The 21873-nt window shown below is 47.3% G+C and overlaps 1 protein-coding gene across 9 annotated transcripts in view; it reads left to right on the plus strand.

The window, feature by feature from the left end:
* The window catches only part of LOC139747248 (beta-1,4-glucuronyltransferase 1-like), a 128342-nt gene extending 108396 nt beyond the window's left edge, over window positions 1–19946 (plus strand). For all 9 annotated transcript variants that reach the window (XM_071659323.1, XM_071659331.1, XM_071659330.1 and 6 more), the window contains one exon: window positions 11521–19946. The gene's annotated coding sequence lies outside the window, so the exon portion shown is untranslated. The remainder of the gene's footprint in view (window positions 1–11520) is intronic.
* Window positions 19947–21873: the final 1927 nt, after the last annotated feature.

Genomic DNA, 21873 nt, shown 5'->3' on the forward strand with positions numbered 1-21873 from the left:
TCTCTCTCTCTCTCTCTCTCTCTCTCTCTCTCTCTCTCTCTCTCTCTCTCTCCCCACCCCCCAACCTCCCCATATCACTACCCTCCACGCATCTCCTCCGATAAAATCATTACTTGGCGAAGATAATGAAATATTCACATACGACGGCCCTGACCTACGGCCACACACTAGCCCTTCCCTGGCCATACCACACCCCTGCCACACCCGCTGACCACGCCACCCACATCCCTCCACCACACCCCTGCCACACCCGCTGACCACACCAGCCACATCCCTCCACCACACCCCTGCCACACTTCCTTACGATCCCCACCTACACCCCGTCTTCCACACCACAACCAAACCTCTACCACAATGCAGGTATGTGTCTTGCTTGACGTGGTCCCTTCCTCCGGGTGTTGGAGACATCCTCTCTCTCTCTCTCTCTCTCTCTCTCTCTCTCTCTCTCTCTCTCTCTCTCTCTCTCTCTCTCTCTCTCTCTCTCTCTCTGGTATCTACCAAGTTATTCACGTCTGAATCTTTGGGGAAATCGAGTGGAAAATGTAGCCTGTGTGAAGACCGTGTGAGGAGGAGGACGACCCCCTCCCGCCCGTACTGTACTGAGGAGCAGAATGTTCGTCTCCACAACAACCCACCAGAGGAGGACCCTGACTTCACCCACCTGCTGCTATTGACTCACTCCTTCCCCACTCACACCTCACGCCCACACCTGGGGTCACTACATCCTCGTATTCACTCCCGCGACACACACACACACACACACACACACACACACACACACACACACACGCACACGAGAGTTTCTAGATTAACCACGAGGACGATTTGTTCTCGGGTGGTTCCCATAACAATAATGATAATGAGAGAGAGAGAGAGAGAGAGAGAGAGAGAGAGAGAGAGAGAGAGAGAGAGAGAGAGAGAGAGGCTGGCTGTCTTAACACCATAGGATCTCCATAACTGAGTCATGACAGGAACGGTCATCCTCGATGTGAGGGTCATCCTTGACCTGCCCCTAGCTTGGCGACACCGTCGTGCTCAAGGGTGGCACAGTCTTGCTCAAGAGCGTACCGTCTTACTCGTGGTGTCGTACCGTCGTGCTCAAGGGTAGTACCGTCGTGCTCAAGGGTCGTACCGTCGTGCTCAAGAGCGTACCGTCTCACTCGTGGTGTCGTCCCGTCGTGCTCAAGAGCATACCGTCTCACTCCTGGAGTCGCACCGTCGTGCTCAAGGGTCGTACCGTCGTGCTCAAGAGCGTACCGTCTCACTCATGGTGTCGTACCCTCGTGCGTCACAGTTTTCATACCTCATGGTGAGAACAGTCTCATGCGCCACGTTCAGTTCTGCAGTTGTTATTGCCACAGTTCCCCCTCTGTGCTGGTAGAGGGGGGCCCGTCGTCGGGCTACAGCTTTAACGTGTGATTATCCTCCTACAACCGTCACGTGACATGACATGAGTGGGGACCATCCAGGTAAATGAGCCAGGTTTTGTGTCCCATTAAAGTGGAAGCGGGTTCACACACGGAAGCGGCGTAAGAGTGATCATTTTGAGGAAATGAGGTAATACTGTAGCTATTGACGGGTGGTGAGCAGCGGTCGTAAAGTGTCTCAAGGTTACTCCCTGCACCAGGGAGGTGGTGTACTTCTGCACGTCCATGTACTCTACTGTACTGTGTCGATTCACCACAGTCTTCCATTTTCTTAGACGTTTCCTTCCAGTTACCTTCGTTCTCCTCCGATAGTCTTCCTCCTTTTCCTTCAGTTGTTCGAGGCCTGACGCTCCTCCCGTCCCCACACCTTCTCCTCCTTTCCTCATAGTTTCCCCAACGCTTGCCTCTCCACACTTTCTCTCTCAACCCCCTCCGTTGAGCCGCCGCCTCCTCCTCCTCCTCCTTCTCTACCCTTGCAGAGCGGGTGTAGCCAAGACCCCAAGATGTATAGATTGTTCCTTTTCATCTCACGTTCCAGAATCTCCAAGGTTTTCCTCCCTCAGCATCGATCTCTCGCTCCAGTGTTCCATTTTACAAGGATTTCTCGGGATGACGACCATGTGGGGCGTAGCTCCCTCCCCCCCACGGGGATCCACACACCCGACTGGTTCAGGTCCCCGGGTGACCTCATCGCTGTCTTTTTATTTATGAATATCTGCACGACCGTCTGGCCTGGGAGAAGGATGGGACGGTGTGGCTTCCAGTATGGCTTACCCTGGTCTTCACCTGGATTGCAGGCTGTTTTTCTTCCGCTCCCCAGCACACCACTGGCCCTCTGGAGATGGGCCGTCTTGCTTCCCGGAAGTACCACTCGAAAGGTTGTATCAGTTCTGATTCACACGTCCTCCTCGCAAGCTAAGAAGGCTACCCTTGGTGGAGCCACCTTGGGTCTGGTGGCACCTGGAAGGAGGGCTCACCACGTCCAGGTGGCAACCGGTGGGCCAGGTGGCACATGAGGCAAGACCCACCACACCCAGGTGACACACACCTGGTCCTTGAACCTTTATATGAATTTCCTCCTCCATAACACTTCAGACATTTTCATTTTCAACCTTTTCCTCCAGGTGCCGGTGGCTGTGTCCTGCCGCCTGGCTGCTCGGCCACAGAGCCATCGTCTTCACTTGTTATAATTACCCTCTTCACCTCACCTCCCCTTCCCTGCACAGCTCACCCTGCTTTCACTCTCCCTCTACTTCTGCTCTCACTTTTCCTGGGCCTTTTCTCCTTCCATTTTCTTCCATCTTATACTTTCCAGTTTTCCTTAGATTATAATCAGACGCTTCCATCCCCCCTGTGTCTGCTGCGCGCCCACCATTCTCTCACCTGTCCTTGCCACGTGCACCTACACTCCTCCCTCCCCTGCCACGCCCCAACTCCAACTCTCCTACCCTACCACGCCTACCTCTTAACCTCCACGCCCGTTTCCGCCATATTCACGCCCAACCTGACGCCGAGCTTCACAGCAGAGACGTACACTTCTCTTTCTTCTCTCGTCTTTTATCTCCCTATAGGAGTCTGGTGACAATCGCCCTTGAAGATGCTCAAGGATATGTTGTACTGTCCTGCTCAAAGGTCGTGATGTCGTCCATAAGGGTCACAGCGTCGTGCTTAACGAGGTGAAATGTGTCTTCCCAGTTTCTGTCATCATCCCGTCTATCACCCACTACCTTCATCATGCCGTCTACCACCCACTACCTTCATCATCCCGTCTACCACCCACTACCTTCATCATCCCGTCTACCACCCACTACCTTCATTCTCCCGTCTACCACCCACTACTTAGTAATTTCATCTGTCTCTCTGTCTGTCTGTCTCTATATTTTCATGACTATCCGCCTCTATCTATATTTCTATCCCATCCACCCGTATTATCTATACTATCCCTTCTCTATTACTTTTCATTCTTGTATCCTACCATCCCTTTAATTCAGCGCGCCTCCCTTTTCTTCCCCGAACCCTCTAAGCCTTCCATCATCGAGAGGAATGGTTGGTCTTCCTGTTCCTTCCCCTTCCACTGTGCTCCTCAGGATGACTCCCTCTCCTCACCCACTCTCCCAGACCCAGCTCCATCTCCCACCCCTCTTCCGCCTCACTCCGGAAATCGTATTAGTTGTCAGGATCTCCACAAGATGTCACTGGGCGTAGACAATGACCGCTTCACACCTCCCCGGTTCCAGGATGTGACCTGGGGTCGTGTGGTGGCGGCTACAGGTCAGTAGAGTGACCTGGTCTGCGGTCGAATGACGGCGCGGCACAGGTCATGAAGGTGACCCGGCCTAGGGTCGTACGTTGGCAAGGTACAGGTCAAGAGGTAAGCTACAGTGACGCATTTGTGGTACGATCTCACTGTTTCCATCTCACACACGTCACTGTTGATGTCCTCGTTGAACACACAAAACCTCGTTAAAATGGTAAGGTTGTCTGTGCACGTTAAACAGTTAAACTGTATCTGTGTCAACGAGAATCCTAAACGGTAAATGTTGCAGGCTGGCCATTTACCATCATGATGATTGCTGGAACTGACGGGTGGGTGGCTGTGCCGTGACCTGCACCAAACCCACCCACCCACCCTCACACCAGGCACTTCTGCTGGTGCTGCTGGCTGACCAGCACCACTGGTGGTTGACCCAGTGGTGCTGGTATGCCCTCAGCTGACTGCAGTGCCCCGCCACCAGCCCTCAGCTGACGGCAGTGCCCCGCCACCAGCCCTCATTATACCAACCCTGATTTCCTCATTAGTTCCTCGCCAGTGGACCGTCACTCTCTTCATCAGTGGGTTTTCCGCTGCCTGCCGCCACCCACTACCGGGGCGTCAGCTGCCTCGCGTGTCCCCCCTACCACCACCCCCTCTACTGCCCGGGCGTCACCTACCCACACCGTCTGGGCGCCGCTTGTCTTTTCGCCGTCCCGTTCCTCCCCCCGTTCCTCATCCCGGGCTCCGTCCCGTACCGTCCCGTCTCACCTCAGACCCCGTGATAGTGCTATTTTTCCATATTCATGACGTCATCACTTTCCCATTCAGAGGCGTAAGTAAATCAGGCGCGCTGGGCGTCGCGGCGCCCTCCGCCGGCGGCCCCGCAATTGACGACGTCCCTTTGTTTATAGCAGAGGTCCTTGTGGCTCCCTGACTGCAGGTGCTGGTGTTTTTTTTTATATACGTATTTTATTGGCGCTCTGGAGACAATTTACATTTTCGTAGGAGCTGGTGGCAAAGTTGAGAGTTTCTGGAGTTTTTTTTTTTCTTTTCTTGGTGTAAATAATGATGCTATTGTTGAGTCGCAGACCAGGGCGCGCAGGCAAGTCGTGTGGTCTAGAGGAGGGAGGCAGGTCGTGTGGTCTGAAGGAGGCAGGCAGGTCATGTGGTCTGTTCTGGAGGAGGCAGGCAGGTCGTGTGGTCTGGAGGAGGAAGGCAGGTCGTGTGGTCTGGAGGAGGGAGGTAGGTTGTGTGGTCTGGTCTGGAGGAGGCAGGCAGGTCGTGTGGTCTGGAGGAGGGAGGTAGGTTGTGTGGTCTTGTCTGGAGGAGGCAGGCAGGTCGTGTGGTCTGTAGGTGTTGGGTGCTAATGTGACTGCTGACGCATTGGGGTAGTACCTCACCTCCACACCAAGACCCAGTTGCTGCTGCTATTCCACCCATCACCCGTGACGCTGCAGCTGCCTCACCCATCACCCTTGATGCTTCTGCTGTTTCACCGTCGCCTTCGACGGTAGCAGGCATACGAGGGTGGTTGGGAGGAGTATTGCACGTGGAAGGGAGGGATTACTGGACACGTTAGGAGACGAAAAGGTGGATAACATACGACTGTGAGACGCGTTGACTCCTCCAGATACCTTCAAAACATAAGAACTAGTTGACAAGGAACAGATCGATCAGTCAACACGCTTGGCTCACATGCGAATGAATTAAGGGAAGGTAGACCTCTGTATTCAAAAAAACAGTCTGTCTTCAGGTGCAGGAGAACAGAGTATTATGTTCGTAATTTCCTCCATTTTTCACTCCCGCTCGGACGAACGCACGAAGGACACGACCCATCAGTCATGACGAAGTACAGTCGAGATACTCATAGAGACGCGGGGTGTCGGATATATATATATATATATATATATATATATATATATATATATATATATATATATATATATATATATATATATATATATATATATTACCGAGAAATTAGATTGAAAGACATTAGTAAACTCGACAGATGAAAGAGAAAATGACGCAGCTCCGAGATGACATTATTTTGTCGTTAGTGCGAGAGTTGAAGAGAGCGCGGGGGTAGCACGATACCTCCGGCCGGGAGAGACCGCCGGTATAGATTTATTTAACGTCACAAACCTTCACAGATTTATGGTGCTCAATTCCACGTTTCAGTCTTGTATTGGGATCGATCTATTATCAGGGGGACCCTAGGGATTCGATGCCCCCCCTCCAACCACCACCACTCTTTCCCAACCCTCCAAAAAAAAAAAGATACTGGGAGTTGCCAAGGATTGGGTATTTTTTTATTGTTTTTCTTATTAGTGGAATGATTTAAGTCTGACTTTTATTTGGATTTGAATTGTGCTTCGGTGTCGCTATAAGAGTAGGCGGATCATCTTCCCGGACAGGCCAGAGTTAGTGAGTATGGCTGAGCCTCTCCTGCAGCAGACGTTGGCAGATGGTCATCATAACTTGTGATGAAAGGGAAGGGGAAAAAAAATAATGTGATGAACCCTGATTGATGTTAATGGGGCATCCGTAATGAGGGAAGATAGGCTCAGGAAGGAGGGATCTGACTGGGGGCATGATGGTGATAGGTGGGTAGGTGACATTGTGGTAGATGGTGGGTAGATGATATTGTGGTAGATGGTGGGTAGATGACATTGTGGTAGATGGTGGGTAGATGACATTGTGGTAGATGGTGGGTAGGTGACATTGTGGTAGATGGTGGGTCTCGTGGTGAGATGCCGAACTTGGGATCTTTACAATAGAGAGTGATGATGGGAAAGCCAGCTGTGTTTAGACGATGATAGGAAGCGAGTCCTCTTGGTTTGAATGTTACTGGGAAGCAAGAACTCTTGGCGTAACTCCTTCCCTTCTCTTGGTTGAAGGTGTGAAATTAGCCATTGTTAAGACGTTCTCACAACCTGGCGGAACGTCTGGCCCGACACGAGAACATCAGGAGAACAAGAACATATTTTTTTTTTCCTCTAAAGATAACGAAATAGATCCTTTTACGAAGTGAGGGATGATATGGTGAAGGCAGCTCACGTCATGCCAAAGATATGGAGGCAGAGACGGGCTAGGGGTGGAGGGGTTACCTCCTGCCCGCCCGTCGCGATCAGACCGGCAGCCACAATAAAGAAATCAGAGGGAACCCAACCTCTCCTGATCAGGCGGAACACACCCGTCATCCCGCCCTCCCATCTCCCCTCCCGAATAGCCCAGCCCTCGACACGTCTCTCCTCATGACGCCATCTGGAAAGAATCATACGCAATCTTCCTCACTGTAGCTCACTGGAATTTCGCTGCTGATATTTTTCTTTTCCTTTCGTAAAGTTGAGAGGATTGAGTAAGACTTTAGTACCTTGGGAGTGTATAACATAATGACGTCGCTGTCTTTCGTATATTAGAGCCACATGGTATTTTGGGTGACGCATGTATGTTGCTGGACCTACAGAGAACGTGAACGTGTCGCGTGTGTCCACCTGACGGTGCTGTTCATGTTGACACGATCAGTTTATCCTGGGGGCGGGTCACCCCTCATCTTTCTGCTGACAGGGGGACAGTCACCCTTCATCCTTCCACTGGCTTGGGGCGGTCACCCCTCATCTTTCTACTGGCTGGGGGCTGTCACCCCTCAGCCCTCCACTGGTTGGGGGGTTCAGGGGGCGGCCATCCCTCCTGGGGGTATAATGAAGGAGTAGCGAACTAATGTATTTTATATGTTAGTGTGGCCAGGAGGAGGGAGGAGGCGGAGGAGGAGGTAGGAGGAGGCCGCTGCTGACTCAGACGGTGGCGGGGTAGAGGACCTGGCTGGGGCTTCCTCGTGTAACACATCATGTACCTCCTCTCATCCTTCTCTAGGCCAATATTTACAGCCGTGAGCCAGGACCAGACGCCCGCCCATATTGTGTTCTCCCTGTCTGTAGGTTTTTATGTGTGTGTGTGTGTGTGTGTGTGTGTGTGTGTGTGTTTTGCTTTAGCTTTTGTGAGTACGCGAGCCACCGTCAGGAATATGGAGATTGGTAAGGCTGGGGAGCAAGGCAGGAGGGGAGCCTCACGATGGGAGTGTATCCGGCCCTCACCCTCCTCCCACCCAGGTATATATAGAGGGACATAGCCACATACACACACCACCGTATCTCTTTTTTGTTTCAAAATAGAGGAAAGATAAGAGCAACGATCGAACGGAGGTTGTCACGTGACGCACGCTGCCACAGTGTCTAGAACATTTGGCTCGTGATGCGACGATATCATCCTCCACTGAGCGGGTTTGACCACTAATCCACTTTACTCTCTACCGTGGAGGGTGTGCGTGTTGGCCGTGGTGTTGACACCCCGTCTGACGCTGACAAAGGAATTGTCAGGTTACCTGCCACTTACACACGGCTGGTCAACGACACACACCATTGCTGCTGTCGAATTACTTCTGGTACAGTACTTTATGCACGTACAAACCGCCGCCCTGTTACTGATGGCCTGTCATGTACTGGTCAGTAGCCACGTCTGACCTTATCTCGGTCACCAGTCAGCCTTGCTGACGACAGAGTGTCAGAGCGACACTAGAAACGTCAGCAACAATAACCTGATCACGTCTGACTATTGGCTAGCGAGTTGGGGTACGAGACATGGCCAGTGAGGACGTCATGTAGGAGACGAGGGAGGGAGTACGGCAGATAGCGTCGTGTTCCGGGGTGCTGGGCTATGGACGCGGGGCGGGCCAAGCCGAGAGACCCCCCTGGGCCAAATGTGTTTATAATGCTAGGTGCGGGGGTAAAAACTTTTTTAAAGGGAGTGGAAAAAAAACATTTAGAACGGAACATTTTTTAGGAAGTTATGAGTATAGTTCTGTGGTTTCTCCCGTGTATGCTGCAGAATGTATCGGGAACAACAAATAGATTTATGAAGGAAATTGGATGATGAATGATGTGTATAGACAGTTTTACACTCATATCCCATTGTGCGTGTATATTCAAATTTGGATTCCATGCAGCATATGGATATAAACCACAAATGGCTGGGTTTTTTTTCGTATATAACCAAAAATTTAAGGCGAACTTTAGTATTGTGAAGCGGGTGTGTGTGTGTGTGTGTGTGTGTGTGTGTGTGTGTGCGTGTAGGGTTACTCCGTGGTGGAGGAGAGCTCGTTGTGATGCGCATCTGGTACTGCACCAGCCTCATCACCAGTGGTCCTCCCCGTACTGCTGCAGGTGACAGTACCGTGGTGAGGCAGGGCTGTGGACGGTGTGTCCCGCCCTAGAGGCGGCCCTACTCCCCTCCCGAGGGGACGCTGAAGCCCGACTGTACCCGCTCTGTCCTCCCCTTCCCCCACACCCCCAGTACACCCCCAGTCATGGCCACTCTCCCCCCCTCCCGCCTGTTGGCCACTCCCTCCCTCCCTCCCTCCTCACGCAGGAGAATCAGCCTGTCCCCCTCGTCCTCCCGCCCCAGTTTACGTCGGGCGTTACACTCGCCTTTAATTCTTGCTCGTCTTAAATACATATATTTCCTGCGGCCATCTTGGCGACACTTGCCATTCCAAGATGTTTATTGCCTCTGTGAACGGCGGCCGGCGGCCGGGTGCGGGTCCTCCTGCCCCTCTCTTTATAGCCTCCCGTGCCGTACTTATTGCATTGTTTACCCCCCTGGGCTGGCGACCTCCTCCACCCCTGGCCAGGCGGGGGCGTCCTGTCATCTCACCCTTGGTCCTGAGTGGTATATATAATTAGTGTGACTCGAGTGAATGTTGTTCCTCCTCACCGTAGTACAGTCAGTCACAATCTACACAGTCACGACCTCCACTTATATATATATATATATATATATATATATATATATATATATATATATATATATATATATATATATATATATATATGTATATAATGACGATGATACTGATGCTGTGACATTTGCTGCTACTGTTGCTCGTGCCTCTGTTGTTGTCTTCTCTTGATGCTACCGTTGCCTCTTTTTTTTTCTGTTACTATTACTTTCCTTGTTGTTATTATCATTACTGGTATGGACACTCCTGTATGCTCCTGTTCAGTTTCCTGGTATTACAGCACATACTGTTCCCTCTGTTGGTATACTGCTCATGTTACAGACGTTGATGTTGCTCCTGTTACCGTTTTTACTTCTTTTTTTGCTTCTGTTTGTGAATGCTACTGATTTACAGATAGAGAATGAAAAGGAAAATAAGTCAGAATTCACTAACATATTTTTTTCACTTTGATTGAGGTATCCATTAAATGGGTCTTACAGAAAACAGGGGGAACTAGAATTCTTTAGTTATCCATCAAATTTCAGTTACAGAAAACGAACCGAACTACAATCTTCGGGAGACACTTATTTATTCTCCCTAGTACCATAGGAAAGAGAGAAACAGCATTATTTTGAATATTAGTTTCCCAAGAGTCAGACCGTGTCTGTGGTACTAGCACAGCTCAGAGCTAGGCATGTCCCACATCACTCGGAAACGTCTGCAAACTTACAAAGTTCTGATACAGAAGTCGACTCGATGGGAAGAACTTATGTACTGTCAGCATCAGCAGGGATCATATCTTTGCCTCAGTGACACGCACGAATCATTTCCAAAACCCAACTGGAATTAGTTATCCTTTCTTAAATCTTCTGCCCAGTTTGTTATTTTAAGGTTTTCCTCACAAAACCGCCGCTTACAAAGTTCTGATGAAGAGTTGGTTTTATTTTAATGGAGTTTTTTGTGAATGTGGGAGTTGATCTGATGGGCATTACGGGCAGAGTCGTGTCTCCTTGTTCCGTGTGCCTCTCTCTCTCATGGCCTCGAGTGTCCTGGTGCTCATCACACTCACCCAGAAACCATGAGTGACTGTTGGTAACACTGGACGTCACGTGCTCTCTCTCTCTCTCTCTCTCTCTCTCTCTCTCTCTCTCTCTCTCTCTCTCTCTCTCTCTCTCTCTCTCTCTCTCTCTCTCTCTCTCTCTCTCTCTGTTTAGGTTGTGTGAGTTTAGGTTTGGGGAAGGAGGAGTGGTGACGGACGGAACCATTTGTCATGGTTTAACTTGATTGATCACAGGATACTGCATACCACCGTTGTGAGAATTGGCTTCTGACTGCTTCTTGTGGAGGAATATATATATATATATATATATATATATATATATATATATATATATATATATATATATATATTGGAAAAGATCACAATTGAACGTGTAATCTAGTATATTTCTATATGTCCACGTGTTTCATTTCCCTATGGACATAAAGGAATATATATATATATATATATATATATATATATATATATATATATATATATATATATATATATATATATATATATATATATATATATCATAGAACAGAGAGTTGGGCCTGGCACTGGATGGTAGGCGCTGGTTTCAATACATCATACATGACAGCCAGAGAATGGATATGTGCAAATGAAGCCATTCGTTTGTCGCTGTCGCTACCTCTCTTAGGCGGGTGAATCTATATATATATATATATGTATATATATATATATATATATATATATATGTGTGTGTGTGTGTGTGTGTGTGTGTGTGTGTGTGTGTGTGTGTATTGTTGAAATGTACGGTAAAATAACGTTATTTTGATAACTTATGACACTTTTTAATGTCAGGTAACCCGTAGATTTATGTGTACCTTCAATTAACATTCATTTGGTTGAGTCTTTTTGAGACAGGTTATGTATATAGTAACGACTCCCTGGGTCAGTGATGGTCAGGGTGCACGGCCTCAGCAAGTGTCCTTGACTGATTTTTTCTTGTTATTGAGGTACTTTACCACGGCTGGTAACACTGTCTTCCCTCTTGCAGGCGTGTAGTGTGCTGCCGGAACGACCTGCCACCCTCACGCTGAAGGACGACCACCCACCCCTTCGCTGAGGGACGACTACCGACCCCCTAGATTGTGGGACGACACCACCGTCGCCGGGGACAGCCACTCACCACGACACTTGGTGCGTAGCCTCCTGCTGGGGACGCTGTCTCGAGGCCTGGCTCCTGCTGGGGGATTACATCCCGTCAGGAAGAACCACCTGTGTGATCTTGCTTCTACAGGGACCACTTCGTCAGCACCACCTGCAGGAGGAAGACAAAGTAACTGCACTTGGCGGCCACCAGCTTGGGGAAGGACAGCCGCCAAACCCAAGACATCGAAGTCCCCACTATAGTTCCTAAACAACACTCGGGAAAGACGGTGCTGTACGTAAGGTCTCGCAGGATTAACTTGGTAGTAGTTATGTACGGCCATCACACTGTAGTGACCCAATATTTGGATATTTGGGGTTCAAACATATCAGGAGAAAACTCGGGGCGAACCGTAAGGTCATCCTTGTTAGAGGTCATGTACAGTGTCGGTGGTCTGGGTGCGTGAGAGGTACCTGGAGGAGAGGGTGGGTGGTTGCCCAGGGTGTCCTGTGGTGTGACGGAGGGAACGTCCTGCCGCGCGCCTTGCTCGAACAGGTCGGGTCGGGTCGGTCAGGAGTCTCGGAGCTTCACACGTTCAGAGATTCGGAGTTTTGGAGCTTCGGAGTCGCGCACCTTCGAAGTCTTGGCTCATGTCTTTCATTACATAAACGAAAATAAAGTCAGAACTCGTCGAATTCTGTGGGTATTTGTGTTACAAACCATGTGTTTCTGGGTAAACCATGGTGTTGCTGGGCAAACCATGGTGTTTCTGGGTAAACCATGTGTTGCTGGGTAAACCATGGTGTTGCTGGGTAAACCATTGTTGCTGGGTAAACCATGGTGTTGCTGGGTAAACTATGATAAATGATTCCTGTTGAGAACACAAACTGCTCATCGTCACTGACGAAGTGACGTCGTCTAACACGGGTTGTGAACGCTGTCTCTCCTGCTTCCCTCTACGAGACGATAATACTTGTGAAGAACACTGAACGACCTTCGTCAGCCTCTCTGGTCTTGGCCATGACCGTGATAACGTAGGCTAATTTTCATCCTCTAGTTGTCGAGTATTTCGGCTTCACGTTGCACTCCTCCCGTGGGGGGGTAACGGAGGTGGCGTCACGTGGGACGGGTGACGGTGGTCAGCCTCACCCACAGTGGCGTAGGTATACCCCCGGGGTCATGCAGTGACCCTTGGCCGTGCTACGCCATCGGCATCCCATGACTATCCTCAGACAGGACCATTCCTTCTCGTTGCCACTTTATTCCCACATGTTTAATTACATTGCCTTCCTGATCTTACCTACTATCCTTTTATTTATACGTGAGTCAGTTTAAACCACATTAAATCAACCCCTCACCCGCCTAAACCGATTTGGCTCCTCCCTTCTATGGCCAGTTTCCCCGCCTTACGCCATTTGGTTCCTTCCATTGGTCGCCAAAACCATTTGAATCACGCGTTGTTCAGTCTCATCATAATCCACTCCACACATCTCTACATACCCTTACACTCACCTGAATCACACTGTATCCATCATCAACCACCTAAACCACTATATAACCACCTGGATCACTTTATACTCATCCTTACCCGCCTGAACCACTTAATTCCCACTCTAGCTTGAGTCACTATATTCCTGTCTCACTTATCCTTGCCACTTGATTTCCACCCGCACCTCTATGAACCCCTCTTTATTCCCACCGTAGCAACGTACGCCTTAGTAATATAGCTTCGTTATATTCTGGTGCATTGAGCCCATCGTCTACTGGTCGGCCGTGACGCAGTCAGACACTGGGAGGTTGTGGAGCTCGGCAGGAGTGGGTGCTGGGTTAGGCCAGGTTCGTCTTTGTATCTTCCTTCACCTGTTGACTCACACGAAGGAAGGGTCGGATAATACTGGCCAGAAACTTCCCGGCTCACTGGACACGTTGCCCACCTGAGGAAAGAAAACAAAACATAGGCAGTTTAACAGCATTTCCCCCCTTTCACTAAATTATATATACATTCATTTATATTTTGTTTATGTGGTAAATGATTATATGGAATGTACCATGTGTCATGGGGGTTCAGCAGCTTTTAGAACCGTGAGAGACACATTTCTCCAAGATTTTGTGACTCGAAATACTGTCGAAGTAATCTTGACTTTGTGTTTTCACTTATTGCTGTAGGGAGGGTGAGAGCGGGGTAGTTCAGATGTGCTCCGGTGTGGTATGTTATGCAGGCAAATGCCTGCTGCACCCGAGGAATGAGCCACAATGTTTGTGACGAAAAACAACACTCGTGTCAATTTCGTTTGACTTGAGTTTATCCTCATACCCTCTACTGAATGGGGATCATTTAGTGTTGCACATCTTGATGTAATCATTGGTCACATATCTCTCAGGTGGTCATCGTTACCAGTCGCGTGTCGGCCTCTGGAACAGTAGTTATGATCAGCGTTACCAGTCAAATAACGTTGTCACTTAATTGTCAGGGGTCATTGTTAGTGGTCCTGCAATAGTCATGGGTCAGGTCAGACGTCAGCCCTTCATACTAATGGGTCGTCTCGTCAACCTTTAGTGCTGTATCGTCTTGCTCTAGGGATGAATTCTCGGCCGCTCCAGATGTAGGCCACAACTCAAGACCCACACCCACGCATGGGTACAGATGCCATCTAATCATATGCACATCCCTCAGTTGTACCGGAGCGGGGACTTTGTCATTGGCTTATATGTGTATAGTATACTTTCCTACAGTCAGTTTTACATATACGTTCGGGGAAACTATCCTGGTTTCGGACAAGTAAATTGCCTTTGATTTATGACATTAAAGGGAAGTTATACGAATAATTTGTGGATAATGATATACAAATCTAGAATGCACTTGATTTTTTTTGATAATTATTATTGTTGATTATTATTTTATTAGTTATTTTATTATTATTATTATTATTATTATTATTATTATTATTATTATCATTATTATTATTATTATTATTATTTCATTGAATCTACTCCCACTGAACAAGAACCTGTATTACATTGAACATCGAGCTGACTTAGCTTCGACAAAATACTAGTGTTCTAACTATTCTCTTTAGTGACCCGTCTAATCATCCATTTTCTCTGATTTAGTGAGTAGGCCATAAGGGAAGAAAATTGATATTAGGAACTAATGAAGGGGCTACTTTAATATTCGGTGTCAGGCTCAAAGTTGCTTGATGCACCCAACTTTTCCTTAGATTTGATACTAGTTTGATTTAAAGTGATACTTTTTAGAGCTCATTTATTATATCAAGCACTAGTACCATCTTCCTTAATACCTAAACCCTATATCGCCTTTACCTTGACCTAGTACCATCCACTCAACCCATACGTAAGACCAGTATGTATTACACGAACCCCAGCTCCTCTCACGCTGTCTAAACTCACTGATATCTATACCAAGGCCCAGTGTTATCTGTCTTACATGGAAGTGACACCAGATTTCTTGACTGGACCCAGTACCCGCTCCCCTGGCTCCCCTCACAACCAACACAGTTTACCGCTTGGAGTAGTACCGTGTTGCGTCAGGGTTACCCGTCCCATGGCCTGCCTCACCGCCTCCTGCATCCCCCTAGCGGTCACACTGTCAGTTACTCGTGTGTCATCAGTCACAGTGTCATGAGTGCCATGATGTGTCATCAGTGTCACATACTGTCATGTGTCATAAAGATCCGTACCATTAAATTAGCTTTATGGACGAGGATCCCCAGTCATCATCATCATCTACTACTTTTTCCTCCCTGTTGTATCCCTCGTAATCACGACGGTACGACCCTCGACCATGAGAGTCCGACCAGGCCGTCGTACTTGGATGGTCAAGGAACGTACCGTTGCGTTGGAGGGGGTTCGGATGAAGTTGTACCTACCTTGAAACTAGACCCCCCCCTCTTGCCTTAAACCTAGCACCACATGTCTTAAATGTCAGCGCCACGCGGTTGCCACCGACCATCTAGAGGTTGAGGGACACAGAAGTAATGGATCACACTGGTGTGTCTCCATCCATAAGGAGGGAGCCATATCGAGTGTTCCTCCTTCAAAGCATCGTAACGTGAAACAAGACGATGAAGTAACGCGTGGCGTGGCGTGACCTACTCTCGTCTCCTGGCTGTATATATATATATCGTATACCCATATCTTCGGGGTGGGGGAGGGACGGGATTGGGAGGGTGTAAACGCGTCTCAAAGGTCATCAGTTCGGTGGTACCGCTTCAGCTTCCCAGCACACCTTGGTCCTGCGAACTATGATGGAACTTGGGGCAGCGTAGCTTAAAACAACTGTATTTTGCGTGGCATGGACTGGGTTAATGATGTAATGCCTATTGACCCAGAGGATGCAGCTGGTAGCGGACCCCAGCTGCGCACACAGCTGAAGCCAAGCCTCCTGGGAGCAATCTGCTGTCGAAATATTTCCATTTCTGACGCGTTTCTTTGGACTGGTTTTTTCGCCATCAGATCCGGCTCTCTCTCTCTCTCTCTCCTCTCTCAATTCGAAGCTGATGACCCGCATCTTTTTTATAGAACCTCTATGGTATGGTTGCTTTAGTCACTCCAGTGATTTTATAAGTGATACTTGTACGAGTATTAGGGAAAAAAATAATATGCATAGGCCTAACACGTAGCTTTAGCAGGATGCCATAGGTGCTTCATGTAGTACAAGCTCTCATGACCCATTTGGATGTTCAACACGATTTATTAATGGTTCATTTGGGTCTTCAATAGCTTCCCGATATTCAGCTTCGTAACGATTTTTGCCACCTTGTACGATATCATATTTTTTTTTTTTTTCGATAGTAGACGAAAGCTTTTGCATCCAGCTGGGTCAGCCCCGGAGTTACTAGATGTACATTGGAATTGTCACGAGAGTTTTTATTAGCAAGTGTTGAGAGGACGTGAAGTGTGGTGGAGTGGAGAGAAGCGGGTGGCCTGAGGGAGTGCAGCAGACGTTGTTGCACGCTGTGCAAGGGAACGACATCCAAGAACCCGGTCGTATACTGAGAGTGTGAAGGGAAGGAGCGAAATAGGATACAAGTGTGCTGAAAGGGTGAATTCGAAGAGCTTAGTGTGAAGACAAGTGCTGGCCAGGATGGTGGCCGTGTTGTAGATCCTAGCGCGATCGTTGCAATGGGGGGGAGGGGGGACCGAGGTCCTATGGCGATGGACGAGTGCGTTATTATTAATCAAGAATTTCTTTCTTCGAAGAAGCAATGGTGCCTCATTCTCGGGGAACTTGTTGGTGTTTACTGGAAACCTTGTTATGACAGTACATGTCAGCCTCTTGTTGATATAATGTTGTTAAAGTTATTGAAATTTCTATTTGGAATATGCAAAAAGTCATTGTTTGAAGTGATGTAATTTACACTAAGTTATTGTCTTTATTTGAAGTCATGTGTCTTTGCAACGATCAGGATTTGAAAATGATACATTTATAAATTGTTATATATATATGTCTGGTTGGTGCTGAACAATATTGTAATTGTAATTAATAAATGTATTTGTGAGGAAAAAAAAGTCAAATTCAGGTATTTGAAACTTTGATGTACATGTTAAACAATGGTTCACACATTACCTATTTATCATTACTGAGCTCAACCCGTGTTGATTCCTGGCCCTGTTAGCAGCCCACGCCGCCCACACAAACATACGTACATAGCCATCATCACCCTCACGCCCATATCACGCCCTCGGACCTTTTATCGCGACTCGGGCCAGACTCACCTTCACCCATTTACTTGTAAATATATAATAACTCAAAGTGTATAACAATGTATATTTACTCATGACACATTTCAAAAATCAGATTCATGCATCAACAACGAAGCTCTGATTGTTTTTTCCTCCTACACTCTGCTACAGGAGCATGTTTCTTTGTTATGATTGGCTAGCGCGGTTTCCGCCGACAGCCAATCAGGAAGCAGTAAAGTGTAAATAAATCTCATCGGAGGTTTACCCCGCAAGCCGACGATTACCTTGACTCCGTGTCCAGCAGTGATGGCTACCATGTGCATTTGTGCTCATCTTTCGTCTACCCTGATGTTCCGTGGAAAGGAATACATCACCTGACCGTGAAGGGGAAGTTTGCCTTCTGGGGCAAGTAAGTGTGTTCGGGACGTTGTTACTGGTAATTGGGGGTTTCAACCATGACCCCGGCAGTACGGGACATTTGTAGAACGCTAGTTTGCCATTGATTTCATAACTTTTTATAAAATTGATGTTTCCAAGTAGACTGTTCGTCAGTTCATTATTAGACAGATTCCATCCTCCTGTAAGTTTGAAGATTAGCCACTTTGGCTCCGGTAGGAGGAAGACAACAGCACGTTCCCTTCATCTGAATTTTAGTTTTGCTGTTATAGAAAACTGATCTGCACTGACAGTTAATACCGAACAACAATTTCTTTTCTTGAACGTTGCTTATGTGTCCCATCCGTTGGTCAGTTAGCAATTTCATGATCTTATGGCCGAATTAGACAAATAGTGAGTTCAGGTGATGTGCTTTGCTATAATGCTGTTGAATCAGGGTAATCAGAACGTGGTCTGTTAACAGCTAGGCCATTTGAGGTGTTGCTATTTTATATGGGTATGTATATATGATTCACAAACGTATTCCTTAAAACAATTGGCGGTAACCACACTCATTGCCGTCTAAGGTACTGCCCTTTCATTCATACTTTATTTGGAAGGATATTCCCTACTTTGTTACTGGTAATTGAGGATATACATATACATGATTATATGCGTATATCGTTATGAATGTATTTACATGCATTAAAGTAGATGCATGCATGTACATACATATGTACTGGTATATGAGTAGTGGACTGTTTTACTTCCTTCTTTATATGTGTAAAATCTTGTAACACCATACCCCATTTAATAGCCTATATGATTATGTATTTTCCGCATATTTTCATCATTTGGCTGCAGTTGATTTATATATATATATATATATATATATATATATATATATATATATATATATATATATATATATATTGTATACTTCGAAAATTGAGGTTGATTTATCAGTACGTGTATTGCTATTCTAAGTTCGTTCTAGTGATGGTGGTGTTAGCGATTCCATGCACCAAGCATCTCTGTTTGGTCATTCTTTCTTCCTGGGTAATAACCAGGACGACAGGTACTTCTGTGTTCCTAGTTTTTAATATGTCAGTGTATTACATATTTAACAGTGTAGCCCTTATCCATATTGCATTAGTATAAGTTTATATAAATTCAGGTGTTGCTTCATTGTTTTTTGTTTTAAGTATTTGGAATGTACAATGTATTGTGTATGCATCACAAAGTTCCCTTGATAAACCATCTCTCAGGGAACGCCTTAAGTCGGACAGAGGACACCTAGCTGGCAGGTCTCATGGCTAGGAGATATGTACATGATGGCGTGCGTTCTTTACTTCTGTGGGGGCGCCAGGCCGCATGACACCACTAGATTGTATCTAGCACAAGGACAGAATGAAACAAACCAAACCAGACCTAATCATTCACTGTACTGATACGTCCGGGTGCTCTATGCAGTCTTGCGGTGAGGATGAGGCTGCGGACGGCATCATTGTTGCTCTTGGCGCTCTATGTGGCTATCTGGTGGTGGTAACATTAGCCATCCCTCGTCAGGGCTTAGAACTGGTACTTTAAGGGCACAGTGTTTGTCTTCAAATCATTGCTTAGTTAAACTCTGTAAGTCTTGGGAAGTGTACGAGTCCGTGTGTTGCCGAATGGGAAGGCATGACGGAGAATGATTTTGAAGTGGCCACTGACTAGTATGCTGAAATAGCAATAAAACAGTGCCCTAAAAGAATCACTGTAAAACGTAACAGCTTCCATTACAGTGGTGATAATATGTGACGGGCTCTCTGTCTTTGTAAGCTACACTCCCTGATGATAAGGTTCGCAGTTACTCGAAGCATCATTTTTGTAATTGTTTCCCAGGCGATATGCACTTCATTTATATAGCCTGCCTGTGACACAGCCTGATAGAGAAATGATGAACCTTATCATCTGAGAACTACGGCTCAATTTCGCCTGCCCGTGGCACAGCTTGGCTAGTGGCAGTTGTTCAGTAAGTAGCAGGTTTAGTACGTTGAAGATACTGCGCTGGGATGCCCGCGGGTAGCGGCTACAGCTAGGCTACTACGCTAGAGATGCCGTATATAGCAAGTACGGCTAGGATGCCGTGTGTAGCAAGTACTGCTAGACTCACAAACTAGGAATGGTCGGCGCTATCTTGGGCGCTCATCGAGCAATAACCTTAGCATAAGCCTCTGTAGACGTCATGGCCTGAAATAAACAATAGTTTTGTATGTGTTCTTATTATATTCCTTTCGAGATCCATGAAAAATGAAAGGAGAGTTATGTATTTTATGCATGCCATGCATATAGTATGATTTTGAGTTGTCATAGAGTAGCACGAGATTGCCTTTTCCAGCAGAACACAATAGTGCAAGAATGAGAGAACCATTAGGACATGAAGACCTGTTACTTAAAAGAATGATTTTGGGCCGTTACTTTTATTTTCCCCGCCTCATTATACAGATATCTATTTCATCGCCGTTTTCTGTGTTAATGTAGCTAGCCCAGGAACAGACTTAAGAATAGCATCATCTGTTTACGTACACTGGTTGTCAGACCTTCCCGTGGTTTCCCCGGCCGCTCCATATTCCGTAGATCAGCCCACTGACACCAAATCGCCCACTCTACCATATCGCTTCATTGACCTACATCCACCGCATCCCTGACACCGGCCTGCATGCTTGGGCCATGATGATTGTTGCGTCTTTCACTCCATCCTTCCATCTCGTCCTTGATTCCTCCACTTTGAGACATTTATTCTCAGTCTGTCCTCACTCATCCTTCATACCATTTCATCATACATTGTTCAGCTTTCAGACATACTTCGCTTACTCCCAGAGCTCTCTTGCTTTACCCGATCAACCTCCTTACTCAAACTTTGATGCCACCTTCGGAATTTTCTTACAATTTTTTGCCATCGGAAACTTCATATGCAAACAGCAACTGACTTACCTCCCACCCCCTCCCCCTTACCATTATCCCCAATAGACAGCAGACCCGCCCCTTTCTCCAAGACCTTCGCATTTCCCTCCCATCCATCATAAACAGATTAAGCAGCCTTGGGAACATCACATACCTTGGACGCAAACCCACCACCTGGAACCAGTCATCCTCCTCCCTTCCTACTCGCACACACGACTTATAGTAACCCACATCTGATATGCATAGCAACTTTTACCTTCGCTAGGTTTTGTTGGTGCCACCTTTGTTATTATCCTCCGCCGTTATGTTCAAGACAAAGTGACCCCCTGAACAGGACGGTACCGGTAAGTGTCTTGCCCAAAATTTCTACCTACCATTTAGCCAGAAATCGTAGAGAAGATTACAGAAGCTATAGTTTTCACAAATATCATGTTGGGAAGGATTCCTTGTAAGATCTCTCTCTCTTTCAGTGTAGTGCCGCTTGTTAGATACAGACTGTTTATCTGAGACTCCATTTTGATTTTATCCAATTTTATTTTGCCCTCACTTTATACGTAGACGCGGATATGGCTTCGCTAAAGGAACAGGTGCGGCTGGATCCCACCAGGTGTGTTCTGGAAAATATTGGTTGCGCTGGCATTTTACTCTCGAAGTATGAGTGTGGTAGAAGGACAGATGTGAAGCTGTGATGTTGTGTGCGGTCTATCGCTGAGACAGGTGAAGGATCTGTGGTGAGTCGAGTGACTTGTGAGGCAAAGAAAGCTGTGGTAGGGCAGGTGTGGAGCCGAGGTGAGGCAGCAGGTCCTTGTCCCCGTCACCCGCTGAGCTCCACCACCCACACGCGCCACACTGTGGTGTTGTGGAGGCGGGAGGGATACCCACCACCACCACCACCGCAAGCTGTAAACACAGTTCGTCAACTTTGACACACACACGGTATCTCAAGTGTCACCTCAGGCCGATCGTCGAAAGCCACTGTGTATGAGTTCTTGACCATGTGCCACGATGGGAGTGAGGGAGTGAGGAGCATGCATGTTGTCCCGTCCTCCCACACACACACACACACTATGAGCCGCTGAACCACCAACTAGCAGCATGACTGTTTCTCTCTCGACCCCCATAACTTATTCCCAACGTCTTGACAGATGTTTTAACAATAACGAAACCAAAATGTTTCTCATAGGTCAGATGCTTGTGGTATTTCTAAGCCATTAATTCAGATAGTAATGACGGATT

The sequence above is a fragment of the Panulirus ornatus genome, chromosome 68 (genome assembly GCF_036320965.1).
Source record: "Panulirus ornatus isolate Po-2019 chromosome 68, ASM3632096v1, whole genome shotgun sequence".
Classification (NCBI taxonomy): Eukaryota; Metazoa; Arthropoda; class Malacostraca; order Decapoda; family Palinuridae; genus Panulirus; species Panulirus ornatus.